The 15,856-nt window shown below is 34.9% G+C and overlaps 1 pseudogene; it reads left to right on the forward strand.

Annotated features, from left to right (window-relative positions):
- The first annotated feature begins 7,567 nt into the window (after positions 1–7,567).
- Positions 7,568–15,856, forward strand: part of LOC149561901 (glycerophosphodiester phosphodiesterase GDPD4 pseudogene) — a 39,311-nt pseudogene continuing 31,022 nt past the window's right edge.

Below are 15,856 nucleotides of genomic sequence, written 5' to 3' on the forward strand. Positions count from 1 at the left end.
AGAAATAGAGGCTAGTGAAGCCTAAAATTGAATCCTTAATGAGAAAAGAACAATCTAAGCTAATTGAGGCTAATATAATTTTCCCTATCAAGCACTCATCATGGGTAGAAAACCTTGTCCCTATTAGGAAGAAGAATGGAGAAATTAGATTATGTGTGCATTTTAGGGATCTTAACCAAGCTTCCCTTAAGGATCATCATACCCTTCCTTTCATGAAGTAGATATTGTCCAAGGTCAGTGGTTCAGAGATGTCCTCATTTCTTGATGGATTCTCTAATTACAATCAAGTGCTGGTCAAAGAGTCTGATAGATACAAGATTGCATTCACCACCAAATGGGACACCTATGCTTATAGTAAAATGCTTTTTGGGATAAAAAATGTAGGTGCCTCATTTCAAAAGGAAATGGAGATGCCCTTCAAAAACATGAATGAAAGGTTTGTGTTGGTTTACCTTGATGATATCATAGTGTATTCAAAAGATATAGTAGATCATTTTGGTCATCTCAAACAAGTTTTCACAAGATGTAGAGAGTTTGGGGTACCCCTTAATCCAATCAAGTGCATCTTTGCTACTAATCAAGGAAAATTATTAGGACACATTGTATCAAAGGATGGTTGAACCATTGGTCCAAAAAGAACAAAGGCAATACTTTCTAAGAAAGGTCTACAAAGTTTTATTGCTAGAATAAATTTTGTAAGGAGATTTATCCCTAATTTAGCCACCATGGTGAGACCTCTTATAGTCATGCTTAAAAAGAATACAGTGTTTACATGGACCAAAGGAAGAGAAGGTAAGTTTTTAAGAGATCAAAGCAACCATAACATTAGCCCCTACTCTCATCAATCCAAATTTTCAGAAGAATTTCATTCTTTATACCTTAGGTGGTGAGTCAAGCATTTATGATGTCTTGACTCAAACAAATGATAAGAATGAAGAGCAACCTATTGACTTGTTTAGTGAAGGGATTAAGGAATATGAAGACAAATAAAGCTATGTACAGAAGCAAGCCCTTGCAATCATAAGAGCTTTGAGGAAATTCAAATACCTTTTATCTCATAACAAGATCCATATGTTAGTACCACATGACAATGCAAGGACTTTCTTTTAAGAAAAGATATTAATAAGAAGAGCTAGATAGATCACTAAGGTAATGGAGTATGACGTGGACATTTAGATTGCCAAGCTAGTGAGGGGAATAGGATTATGAAAATAGATGATCTCATCTTAGGAATTAGATGAGGAAATTTCTATGGTATTGAAAGAACAAAAAGAGGCAAGAAATGCTAATCAAGAAATTGGATGGATGACATGATGACCTTCTTGCTAGGCAATGGATATCCTCAACAATTGGATAGAACTAAAAGGAGACTATATAGGTTATAGTCAATTCCTTATGCCATGTTTGATAGTATAATTTTTAGGAGGGACTTCAATGGATCCCTATTGAGATGCATTGATTTAGACCAAGATGAAAGAATGATCAAAGAGCTTCATGATGGTCTTGATGGTGGCCACTTTTTAGCAACGACAATCACAATGAAGATTATGAGAGCTACTTATTATTGGCCATCCCTATTCCATAATTATCATAGACATGTGAGGAAGTGTGAAAAATGTGCCTTCTTCTCTAGTAAACAAAGACTTGTAGCTCTTCCTCTTCATCCAATTTAGGTTGACCAGCCTTTTTCTCAATGGGGATTAGATTTCATAGGCCCTGTCAATCCACCTTCCAGTTCTGGTCACAAATGGATCCTAGTTGCTACATATTACTTTACCAGATGGATAGAGGCAATTGCATTGAAGGATGCCATAGAGTCTTTAGTTGTTGAATTCCTTGATGAAATTATAATCAATTTTAGTTCCCCTTCAACTATTATTTCAGATAATGTAAAATCTTTTGTAGGAGCTTAGGTTTGTGCATGGGTAGTTGATCATAATATCTACTTAAGCACATCCTCAAACTACTATCCTCAAGGCAATGGATTGGCTAAATCATCTAACAAAAACCTAATCAGGATTATGAAAAGGACTTTAGAAGATAACCAGAGGTGTTGGCATCAAAGTTGAAAACAATACTATAGGCCGATAGAATAACACCTCAGAGAGCAATTAGAAATTCACCCTTTATGTTAGTATGTGGGAAGGAAGCTAGACTTCCTATTTTATTGGAATTTCCTACTCTTGAGTTGGCCCATCAGTTGGAGCTAATTAAAAATGATGCTTCATCTCTAAGAATGGTAGAACTGATGGATTTGGAAGAGAAAAGGAAACAAGCCATGCAAACCCTAGAAACACATTAGCAACAAATGAAAAGGAGCTTTGATAGGAAGGTTAGGGTCAAAATCTTTAGAGAGGATGATTTGGTATTAAAATGGGACGTAGACAGGGCAAAACCAGGGAGGCACTTAGAATTTGATACATTATGGAGTGGTCCCTATGTGGTTTTTAGTTGCAAATAGGCCAATTCCTTCTAGTTAAACATTCCTAATGGTGAAATTCTGCCCATTCTAGTTAATGGGATATATCTCAAAGCCTACTTATGAGATACAATTATGTTTCATGTAAATTGTTAGAGTAGTTTCTTTCCTGTGGTTTCATGTTTTCCAAGAAGTGCACAAGCACATGTCATTTGCAAAGGTTGGAGAGGATTTTGGTTCTTAGGTTTTAGTTGTAGGGAGGTAGTTTTGAGGTTCATGGGCATGTTTTCTACAATTTTAGGTTTTTACTAGGTGCATCTTCATGATTTCTATTACTTTGGATCCCAAAGGATGCACAAGCTACTAGACTATGCATAACAAGCTTGCATCCCCCCTGAGTTGCTAGAACTGTTGGCAAAATTTGCCTTCCCACCAATATTGCCATATTTGAATTCAAATGCTACATGGTCATGTCCCACCCTTAATATCAAACAATACCATGGAAATACAAAATAAATTAACTAAAACCTTATAATATTTCTATGCTTTCCTAATTTTATTTTTTTGGCCCCTGCAACTTTCTCCAACCGTCAAATCTTCCACAGATCTACGGTAGTCACTTTCCTACATTTTAGAATTGTCGAGTGTTTAATGAATGCAAGGAAGTGACATTTTAGCACATGTCTAGGGTGGGGCCTTGCTTCTTCTTTGTGGGTCATATTTTGACTATGATGACATGTCGATGTGAGTTGGAATAAAACTAGAATTATATTGGTTCTTGCTTTCCCACATTCTATATTTGTTAGATTTTTTGATAATGTAGGGAAGCAATGTTATGACATGTGGACCCATGGGATGGGTTGTGTTGTGTAGGCCACAAAGTGACAAGGTGTTGACTCTACAAAGAGGTGGGCCAATTTTCATTTTTCTGTCAGATGGAGGGAGATCAATAGTTCTTGCCATGTTGTTATGGAAAGCTACAAGTATTTTGATCTATGTGACATAGGGAGGTCTAGACATGTGTCCCTGATGAGCTCCCCATTCTCCAAATCACAAAGGGTGAAAATTAAGGCTATGATAATACAACTAGGTTTCCATGTACAATCTTACAATCCAACATAGAATTGTAAAGTCAATTACCAAGGCCATTGATGTTACAATATACAGTTATTATAACATCATAGAAGTGGATGGTCATGGTAGGTAATAAGGAAGGTTTTTGATCCTATGGTATATGGTTATTGTAAGGTTGTAGGTGCAACTACAAAGTTCTTTTGAAGGTAGAAAGACAAAGGTTTGCCATATCATCGTGGCAATCATAAGATCGTAAAGAAACTTTAAAAGGACCTTGATGTTATGATAACTAATGATCATAAGATCTTAGAGATTATTAAGAGTGTCCCTAACCATAAGATACTTTGACAACCATAGGATCATAAGACCTGGGTTGACCTGATAAATATGTTTCACTTGTTCAAGATATAAAAGAAAAGGGTCTTTGACCAATAAAATTACAATAAAGGTATAGGGCAAGTGTTGCATATAACTGACTTGCTTATACATCCAACTTGGCGTGCTAGTAGCAAAGACAAAACAACTCTTTAATGACAAATCAATTTTTTTATCATCTGTATATTCCTTTTAGCATCCCCATGCCTAGTAAATACAAAAGGAACATGTACTCATCACCTTCTTATCCATCTACCCAACTATGCATTAATTGGTGTCATTTCCATCACTTCAGGGTCTTCTCTAGCTAGGGTTTTCATGGTTCTCAAGCCTCTACAAGTGTACCGAATAAAATCTATTGTTTGGTCATCTTGATTGTCTTTTAAGTACTTAATGGCAGTGGTTGTGGAGTAACTTTTGTTAGAAATATCTCAGTTATGCCTGAGCTATAAAGGCATATTTTGTGATTTTTGTAAAGGTTAATCTTTTTATGATTCTCCAGTATTGCCTCTATGCATACTACTATAATTTCTCATGACCTTGAGCCATTGTAATCCTCTGTTGAGTCTCTTTTAGTCATTAACACACTATGTAAGATTCTTTTGCCTCTGGTTAATGTTCTTGTCTATATTCTACAATTCGCATGATTATATCTACTTTTGACATTTGAATGATATTAAGTGACTCTTCCTATAGCATTCTTTTTTTGTCTAATTTACATGTCATTGTTGAATTAAGTAAATTCTAAATTTGTATTCTTTGAGGTTATAACTAGTTAATTGTGCATTTATGGACAAAGATAAGGTCAAACACTCTATTCTGCTACATCACCCCTGTTGGCATAAAGTTATTTGCCATTAGTGACAACACTCATCTCTCAGTTCAAACCAAGTAATACAGATTCAAACCAAGCACTGGCAACACAGTTCAAACTGAGCACTGGCAACACAGTTCAAACCGAGCACTGGCAACACAGTTCAAACCGAGAACTGGCAACACAGTTCAAATTGAGCATCAAAGACACAGTTTCAACCGAGTGAAGTTGCACTTAGTGTTAACCGAGTGAGGTTGCACTTAGTGTTAACCGAGTGAGGAAGCACTTAGTGTTGACCGAGTAAGGAAGCACTCAATGATAACCGAGCTCAGGAGGTTATCAAAGAAGTTTTTCTACCAAGTGACACTATATCTACCGAGTCACCAATGGTTACTGAGTTCTAGGAAACATTTTATGACTAGTATGAACTGAGCCCCTACCTCTACCGAGTGCATGACGATGTCAAGTAACATAGTGGATGCCGAGTATCAGAAGGTCATCAAGTCTATCTGAAGAACCTGAGTTTATTTTACCATTTGGCTGATTCAGTTATATTTTGTTTACTTGTGTTTGGTCGACCTTACATGAATAATTATTGGAATGGTATATATACAATTGACACATTCAAAAAGGACATATAGAGAATATTGTGCAAAAAGGTGACATAGATATTTAAAAAAGACATACAAGATATCTGGATGATAGTGCGAATTCATCAGCAGAAAAGAATACTCAGCAAGGTCCATCAGGAGCAGAAATGATTTCATCAATCACAAAAGGTGATCTACAATAAAGAGCTTAGTCAAGTTGTAAGTTGATCTGTTGGTTCATCCTAACAGGTGAATCATTTTTGTAAATCCTTTAATAGGGTAGACTTAACCATCTTTATACAAATCTCCTAACAGAGTGCATACTTATAAAGTATGTTTGTAAATCCTCTAACAAGGTGGATCTAGCAATCCTCTATGCTCCTAACAGGGCAGATCACTAGAAGTGATCATTGTAAGCCTTAACTGGCCAACTTCATACTGTAGTAACGAAGCTTTGTGGGTATCATCCCCACCCCAGTTTTACTTTCTATTTTGGAAGGTTTCTGGGTCACCAAATCTCTGTGCATATATGGTTTTAATGTTTAACAATTTTTATGCAGCAGGATAGATAAGTAAATATTGTGTATGGTTAACTTAAAAAAATTTATTGTTACTAATTAACCCCTCCCCTCTCAATAACCTATTATATCTTGAATATTTCCAACAATTGGTATCAGAGCTTTTTGGTTCTCAGGACAAAGTTTGATAGCTTGAGCAAAGATCTAAAGTTATGGAGATATTCAGATTGGAGAAAGTTATTGAAAATGAAAAGCTAGATCTAGAAGTGGCCATGGTTCAACTCAAAGAAGCAAAGGAGCATCTTTCTCAATCCCTAAAAAGAAGAAAGGAACTTGCAAGAAAAATGAATGACCATCACTATGTTGAAGAAAAGATTGAAGATTTGTTACCATCAAGTAGTTCAGAAGAAGCTGACAAGGCAATCAAAGAACTTATAGAAAAGAATGGATCTCTGCAAGAAGAGGTAAGAAAGCTCAAAAGAAAACAAGAAGTCCAATCCATCAGGTTATGTGAAGTTTTGGAACAGAGAAACAAATAAAATGAAGACTTAGAGGTAAGGAATAATCTATCCCTTCAACATGAAGATCTTATAGGACAACTATCTAATGCAAATGAAGAAATCATGATTCTAAGAGCTGAGAATGAAAGTTTGAGAAATGATTTAATCACTGAGAGAAAAATCAATGTAAGTTTGCATAGTGATCTGGGAACTAAAAGACAAATCAATGAAAGCTTGGAAAATGACCTAATCCTTGAAAGGAAAGTCAATGAAAGAATGATGAAATCCCAAGCAGATATGAATCAATTAAATTTGCAAAATAAATAGAATCTTCATAAACAAAAAGGTAAAGCTGGTCTTGGATACAATGAAGAAGGTGAATCTTTAAAACAATGTACCCAAAAGAATCAGAAACCCACTTGTAATCACTGTGGAAAGTCAGGTCATACATAAAACAAATGCTGGAGCAATGGAAAAGCAAAATTCAATGGTAAATGTTTCAATTGCAATCAGCATGGTCACAAAGCAATTGAGTGCAAAGAAAAACCAAAATTTGAAGGCAACTGTCACAAATGCAATAAACATGGTCACAAGGCATTCCAATGCAGATCCAAATCATTCAATCCAGTTGAACAACTTGTGAAAGCCATATTTGGATGGGACTACAACACCTGGTGTAGATGTCACTATTGTGGAGAATATGGACATACTGGCATGAATTGTGCAAGACATCACTTAAGGAAGAAGGACACTACTGTAAGGTGCTATATATGTACAGAACTTGGTCATATAGCCAGAAATTGTATAGAAAGAATTGAAGATGAAAAAGAAATCAAAGCAGACAACATCCGGAAGCAAATGAAGTAACAATGGATTCCTAAATCTACTGAACAAGATAAGTCAAGAAATGGCAATGTCACTCAAGAAATGAGTGACTCCATCATTTCCAATTAATATTCATAAAAGAAAGTATGGAACTGCATCCTTCAAGAATCATCCTAAGCAGTTCCAAAAGAAGAAGAACGATCAGATTAGTATGCAGACACACTTTGATCCCAAATCGGTTCAAGACTCAACTTGTCATTTCATCTACTGTCGTACCAAGCATTTATGACAAATGTTTAGTCAAAAAGGGAAAATTTGATCTCATTCTTCACTATGAACTTTGAGCTAAGTTATCTTCTACGATTCTAGAGCAAGCTTTAAGCAATTTCAAGCGACTTTTTCAAAAAGAGCGACGAATCTATTCAGAACTTCTCTTCACCTACCAAGCAACAATGGCATCCGGAAGTAGCAGCTCCAAGATAAAAAGAGACTCAAAAATGCTGGTTAAAGGTGTGGAATGGAAGGCACAAAACTTCAAATTGGTACCAGCAATTACAGAATCACTCGATCCTAACGGTGCTCAGTCTTGAATTCCTTCAAAGGTACTCCTTGTAAATGAAATTCGCTCTCATTTCAAATGTTCCATTCAAGAGCTTGGAAACCTAGAAATTGATAATGTCCTAGGTGAAATGAGCGTAGATGGGAATTTAAAACCCAAGCATAAGCATCTTGAAACAAAAGGGTTAACCCACATTTCACATTTGCCAAGAAATTTTCAAATTAAATAGGTTAGGTATGTACTCAGCCAGGTTCACAACGGGCAATTGTGGTTAGAGCAACCAATGCTTATCACAAAGAAAATGATTAACAAAATTACTGGCCTTTCCATATTGAGCAAAGCTAAGACTACCAAAACCCTAGGTCGGGAAGAATTGCAAAGGCTAACCCAGGTAGAATGGTATGGTAGAGGACTTAAGCTCAGTACAGTAACTGGCGCTGAATTAAGATTTGGTATTCACGTCATTGCTCACAAAATTTACAGTTCCAGCTAACCAAACAGTGTACCTTGCAAAGCAATAGATTTAGCATACAAGATAGTAAAGAAGAATGTTGAGTTTGATCTGTCTGAATTGCTTTTGTCTTAATTTAATAAAAATATGGAAAGCATAAGGACTTCAAAGAACAATTCCTGCAAATTCGGTTCACTTTTGATTTGTCTATTTTTCTATATTCAAAAGTCTTTTCCATCAAAAGGATGAGTAGTATGGAAAAAGAATATTCCTGTTCTCTATCAAATAAATGAGTTTATAGTAGAGTTAAGTGAAAATTTTGACAGTGTTTTGGATAATTACTTTGAAGATTTTAAGGAAAGAATGAACAATAGGTTCTGGATTCCAGCAAAACTGGTTGAGGAATATAAAGAAGATGTATGCTTTATGGTAGATTGTGACAAGGTATACATACAGGTAGTCAGGCTCCAAGTTGCATGGGTAAAACCTCTTCCTTATGAGGTTAATATTGATGAAACTAAAGATATCATAGAAGCACTGGTGAATGAACTAGTAGATCCAAAGCAACCAGTCTTTGGAACTCTTGATGAAGCTAAAGCCAAAATTGAGCTTTCAATCAAAATCCCTCAGGTCATTAGCAAAGGAAAGAGGAAGATTGCAAAGTTAAAAATAGAACTTGGTCCTCCGATGATTACTGAAGGGAGAGGAGAAGATGATAAAGAAGAAGAGGAAACCGAGTCAGAAAAAGAAGAGGAGCCTCAATGGAAGAAAGGTAAGGTGATTATCACCAAACCTAAAACACAAGCCACTGTAGTCTTCTCCAGAAGAACAAGACAGGGGAAGAAGGAACCTCTATTTGTCAAGCCTCCACTCACATTTGAGGCAAGGTTGAAGAAATTAGAAGAAGGTACTAGCTTCACAAACTTCAAAGCACTGAAGTTTGAGACAAGAACAGAACAGGAGAAAATGCAGATTGAAGAATTAGTTTTGAATAAAATGGGGAGATGGAAATACTCTCCTGAAGAGATTGCCTCTCAGATCCCTAAAGAACTACTGGAGAGGTTGCAACCAAGATGGGAAATTGCAACCAAAACTGTCAAAGATATCTTTGAACAAACCCTAAAAAATCTCCTGCCGAGTCTCACTGATGCAGAAGTAAAGAAATCACTGAAAGATCATGAAGGTAATATGATGATTAGATTTCACACTTGTTTGATACTTATCAAAGACATTGAGCATGTTTTCAATGATGCAACAAATATGTGGAAACATATCTATCATCTACATAAACCCAGTGAGGATATTATTGAAATCAAGGACAATGACAGCAGTGATGATGATATTGAAGATGTTCCAGGGGATCTTCACTCAATGATGATGAATGTTGAGGAAGACTTCAAGGAAGATGAAATGGAGGAAGAAGACAAGGAAGATGAAATAGAGGAAGAAGAAGCTAATCAAGCTAAGGAGGAAGATGATCCTGTAAAAATTGCAGCCAAAGTTATTGCATCTCTTCCTCACTCTCCACCTAAAGTAGCTACATCAACTATGGAGATAGCCTCTACTAGTGAGATTGTGTGCACAACAGCTTCATCAATTTCTCAATCTTCACCTGTCTCCTCTCAGCTCCGGGCACCATCTATGCAAGTGTCTACCACTTCATTAACCGAGCTGCAACCATCTTCATTGATCGAGGCATCATCAGCTACAACAGTAAGTTCATCAGGCTTATCAACTTCTACTGTAGAGTGTTCAGTAAGTATACCCATTAGTACTTCAATTTTGACAACCTCATTTGCTCCAATTTTTGCATCTGTTAGTTCTCCCATACCAACCTGCACATCAATCTTGGGAAGAACATCAATTTTTGATACTAGTAGCACTTATCTCAATTTTCCTCTAGCTAGTCCTATTCCAATTTTGTCAGTTAGTCCAACCTCATCAACTATTGTTTCAGACTCAAAGGGAAAAGGTGAAGTCACTGCAGGAAAAGCAAAAAGATACATAATTTCTAGCAAGGCAGTGGATGAGGAAATAGACTTGGATAAGGACATTATCATTCCTAAGATAGATCTAGATAATGCATCAGTTGATGAAATGAGAATGGTTAGTCAGCTATTAGACCAGAAGGTAAGGCAAAAACAACTGAGGCATGAGAGAGACCAAGAATATAGTATTATTGAAAGTGCTAAGAATATTCTAACAGAGGCTATAGGTGTTGAAGTAGATTCTACTCAACACATTTTGAATCAGTTAGAAGAGGTTGTATATAAATTCAATGAGGATACCTCCAACCAAGAAAAATTGATTAAAAAAGCAGAGAAGAAATTTGACAATAAGGTGCTTGAGCACATTGCTCAGCATATTGCATTAAAACAGGTAGAACTGTCTACAATTTTGAGTAATTTTGAACATTCTTTTAATAATGTAACTTCACTTTTTGGAAAACTTTGTGATGTTACCAAGTATACTAAGGAAATCAAAGAAAAGTTGAATAAAATTGATGAGGATATAAAGGTCAGTGCACAAATGTTGCAGCTTGACCACAGTTCAAGTTCATCCCATCATCTCAGAATAAGATTTTTGTCAGAGAAAGAAGCAAAATTATTGAGAGAGGAAGCAAGGATCAGGTGTACTCTGATTGACATCCAAAATATGATCCTTCCTATCATGGACACAATGCAAAAGCACATTGCCCATTCCAAAACATTGATTCATGACAAAAATTTCTCAATTGCAGATCATATGATTGAACTTTCTACAGAAGTTCAAATAGCACTCTCCACCAGCAAACTTTTGCAAGAAAATTGGGATAAGACATTGGCTCTTATTCTCAAGGTACATTCTGAGTTTATCTCCCATTTTGGACTCTCTGTGTAAATATATATAGTTTAATTTGGCATTATTGTCAAAAAGGGGGAGATAGTACACTCTTGGAGATAAAATTGTGCAAATATGTGTAATGACTTGTAAATACTATGCATATTGTATGGGGGAGATAAATGTAAGAAAGATATGTGTAATAAGACTTGCAAAGATCAATTTGGAAAATTCAGAACTGTATGTCTATTTTTGCACATAATTGTTTTTGTCACTAATGCCAAAGGGGGAGATTATTGGCATAAAGTTATTTGCCATTAGTGACAACACTCATCTCTCAGTTCAAACCGAGTAATATAGATTCAAATTGAGCACTGGCAACACAATTCAAATCGAGCACTAGAAACACAGTTCAAACTGAGCACTGGCAACACAGTTCAAACCGAGCACTGACAACACAGTTCAAACTCAGCATCAAAGACACAGTGTCAACCGAGTGAAGTTGCACTTAGTGTTAACCGAGTGAGGTTGCACTTAGTGTTAACCGAGTGAGGAAGCACTCAGTGTTGACCGAGTAAAGAAGCACTCAGTGATAACTGAGCTCAGGAGGTTATCAAAGAAGTTTTTCTACCAAGTGACACTATATCTACCGAGTCACCAATGGTTACCGAGTTCCAGGCAACGTTGTCTAACTAGTATGAACTGATCCTCTACCTCTATCGAGTGCATGACGATGCCGAGTAATGTAGTGGATGCCGAGTATCAGAAGGTCATCAAGTCTGTCTGAAGAACCCGAGTTTATTTTACCATTTGACTGACTCAGTTATATTTTGTTTACTTGTGTTTGGACGACCTTGCATGAATAATTATTGGAATGGTATATATACAATTGACACATTCAAAAAAGACATATAGAGAATATTGCGCAAAAAAGTGACATAGATATTTCAAAAAGACATACAAGATATCTGGATGATAGTGCGAATTCATCAGCAGAAATGATTTCATCAATCACAAAAGGTGATCTACAATAAAGAACTCAGTCAAGTTGTAAGTTGATATGTTGGTTCATCCTAATAGGTGAATCATTTTTGTAAATCCTTTAATAGGGTAGACTTAACCGTCTTTATACAAATCTCCTAACAGAGTGCATACTTATAAAGTATGTTTGTAAATCCTCTAACAAGGTGGATCTAGCAATCCTCTATGCTCCTAACAAGGCAGATCACCAGAAGTGATCATTGTAAACCTTAACTGGCCAACTTCATACTGTTGTAACGAAGCTTTTTGGGTATCATCCCCACCCAAATTTTACTTTCTATTTTGGAAGGTTTCTGGGTCACCAAATCTCTGTGCATATATGGTTTTAATGTTTAACAATTTTTATGCAGCAGGATAGATAAGTAAATGTTGTGTATGGTTAACTTAAAATTTTTTATTGTTACTGATTCACCCCTCCCGTCTCAGTAACCTATTATATCTTGAATATTTCCAACAACCCCCTTAGGTTAGAATAGGTAGATTTTCTTTCTATGCACTCCTTCTCCCATTTCCTCTTGAAGAGTAGTTAGGTACATCTTGATAGCAAAGGAAGTTGACCTTTGAAGACTCAACCTCATAGTTCAAGTCCCACAACTTGGAGGTTGTTTCCATGTTTCACATAGTTGTCCTTAGGTAAAAACTATGGACAAGAGTGCAAACTTTTGTGACAACAATGAATAAGATTGATAATTATTTTAATAGTTGGATAACTAATTCACCCTCCCTTTGTCCTTAGGTAAAAACTTTGGACAAGGGTGCAAAATTTTGTGACAATGGTGAAGAAGGTTGATAATTATTCTAATAGTTGGATAAGTGATTCACCCCCACACACATCCCCCCTCCCCAAACCTAGTTATATTGGTGGACTTTAATTTTTAATAATTGGTATCAGAGCATCATGTCCTTGAAGAAAAAGATTAACAACTTTTGGAGATTAATGATTGGTCATTTCAGAAAAGAAAGTCCTAAATTTGATGTAGTAAACTATGATAGTTAGAAGGAGAAAATTAAGACTAATTTTCTATATATGGGTCCAGGATATTGTCTTTTGACAAAGAATGAAAAAGTTTTTGTGGAAGAAAGAAAGCTTGAGGAATACAATGAAGCTGAAAGTGATTAATTTATGTGCAATATGTGAGCCAAAGAAGCATCACTGTCAACTCTTCCTCAAAATGAATACAGTTCAGTAAGATCTTTAGTAACATCTCATTAAATTTGGAAGGCTTTGGAAAATACTTTTGAACGAGGTAAGCATGCTAAAAGAGTAAAATACATAATTGGATATGTTTGTTTGAAGATGCTAAAATGATGGAAGATGAAACTATGAGAAGCTATATTGGTAGAATATATGAGATTGTTGTAGGGACTAAGTCTTGTGAAGGATATAAAGAGGAAGATGATATTGTATGGAATATTATGAAAAATTTAACACCACCATTCAATTAAGTAGCACAAATGATTGAAATTTTGATACCCTACACTAAGAATTTCACCAAGGAGACTTTACTTGCAAGATTAGAAGGAACATAATCAAGTTTGAGGCAATCTAGAGAATTAACTAGAGTAGAAACATCTTTTAGTGCATTGAGTATTTATGCTTGTCTTACAAGAAGTGCAAGCACTAATGGAGACTATGCTAACAACAATAGATCCAGAACTAAAGAAGACAAGAAGATTGAAGAAGGAATATCCCTAGTTGTGAGAAGAGAACTAGATGGTAAGAAATTTTTTAATGTAAGACTTGTGATGTATTTGGTCATTATGATTCTAACTATCCTAAAAGAGAGAAAAAAGTATAAGAGAAATTTAAAATCTAAGAGACCTAGAGATTGTTTGTATGCAAATGAAGATGATGAATCTAAGGAAAGGGTTCAGAGTGAAAGTGATGATGAATTAGGATTTGTGGCTATAAAAGAAGAGAATTATGAAATTGAAATTAGAGAAGAAAAATCCCTAGTTTCTCAGGTTGTAAAGAAATTTGATTGGATTATAGTTAGTGGATGTTCACATCATATGATAGGAGACATAAACACATTTGTTAAGTTCAAAAATCATGATGGAGGAATTGATAGAGTTGGTAACAATGCACCTCATCACATTATACGTATAGGATCTATTATTCTTGATGGAAATACCAATTTTGATGATGTTAACTTTTTTTGTGGGTTAAATCATAACTTTTTGAGTGTTGGATAGTTGGTTGATAAAGGCTATTAGTTAGAGTTTATAGAGAAGAGTTAGAGTTTGATTGGCACATTGGTATTATGAACCAATTTTGGTTTATTAGTCCTACTTAAGTCCTATTGTACTAAGCATTTCTAATTTTGATTATCTCTACTTGACCTAAGTGTCAAATGTAAAAAATCATTAACCTATATTAATCACTTACTTTACTTAATTCCTAAAAATTAATTAAATTAATCTATTAATTTAATTAATTTAATTATAAGTCCTAAGTACTTAAATTAAATTAAATCTACCCCTTTAGCTAATACACATAAAGAAGGAATTAATATACCTTGGTTTAATTAAATATATGTCATGATTATTGAAACTAATTAGTTAATTAATTAGAATATCTAATCATGACGACATGTTTGAATTGATCCATATTGTTTCCTAATTCATCTCATAGAAAAGGGGAATTAATAATATTGATAAATCAGATATGTGCTTATAATTGTTGAAATTGATTATTTAATTAATTAGAAAATCTAATTATGATCACATATTTGAATGGATCGATGTTATCTCCTATTTCATCTCATTCAACCCCATAAAAAATGGAGGACTCAATCTCACATTCAATCAAGACTGTCCATGCAATTTGATCTTGACCATCAATCGGGTCTAAGGTTCTATAAAAAAAACCTTCAATCTCTCATTTTGGAGGATGCACATGAAAAGTATTGAATTGATGCTAATTTGATTACTCAAGTGCTTTGTATTTGAATTTCTCTTGCTTTCATATGCTCATCATTTAGACCAAAATGCATTCATCTACTTATTACTTTCCATTGTTCTTAGATTAATAATTTCATTTAGATTAATTTAATATCTTTACATTTGAAAAAAATTAAAAACCTAGATTATATTGCATTTGGATTCTTCCAAATCCTTCATACTAGTTTGGTCTGGTTGCTAGTCTCTCAATCCTGAGAGTGAATAGCAAAACCTCATCTAGTTAGAAGATAACAAATTGCCTTATCCAGTCATACTAAATGGACAATCCCATGTAGATTTTGTGATGTTTCTGATATGTAATGATCATATTGAAGTGTGCATGGATTTAGAGGCCCATAATTAGCACTCACATTTTTGGCACCCACCAAGGGGTAGAAAAATCAATATTTCTATTCTCATTTTCTTCATTTTCAACATTTTTGTTTTCTACCCGTATGAAATAGCAAAATATTGTATGGTAAGAATTTTTCTCATTTGAGAAAACTAGAATCTCGTGTCATTCTCTAAATTTCATCACATAAAATCTCATATGCTCATGCAAAGAAAGAAATTTCTCATGTGACATGAGGTGAATCCTCCTGCGCTACTCTAAAAAATCTCTCATGAAACTTGACACCAATAAATGCAAAATTGTAGTTTTGAACTGTATTTTGCATAATATCAATTGATTAGACTTTTGTTTATATATTTTTTGATTTTTGATTTTTGAAGTATCTTAATAGTGGTTTGCAGATTGATTATCAAAGATACCTGGTCATGAACATACAAATAGTGCTAACAATTTGATTATAGGATGTTTCATCAATGATACACTTGTCAAAGAACAAATTCAAACCCACTCAAATAATGCATCTATTTTAATTCTTTCTTAAGCACATAGTTTATCAGGGCTTGTGAACTTCGTAG

This window comes from Cupressus sempervirens, chromosome 4 (assembly GCF_028749045.1).
Source record: "Cupressus sempervirens isolate cs-2001-9-10 chromosome 4, ASM2874904v1, whole genome shotgun sequence".
Classification (NCBI taxonomy): domain Eukaryota; kingdom Viridiplantae; phylum Streptophyta; class Pinopsida; order Cupressales; family Cupressaceae; genus Cupressus; species Cupressus sempervirens.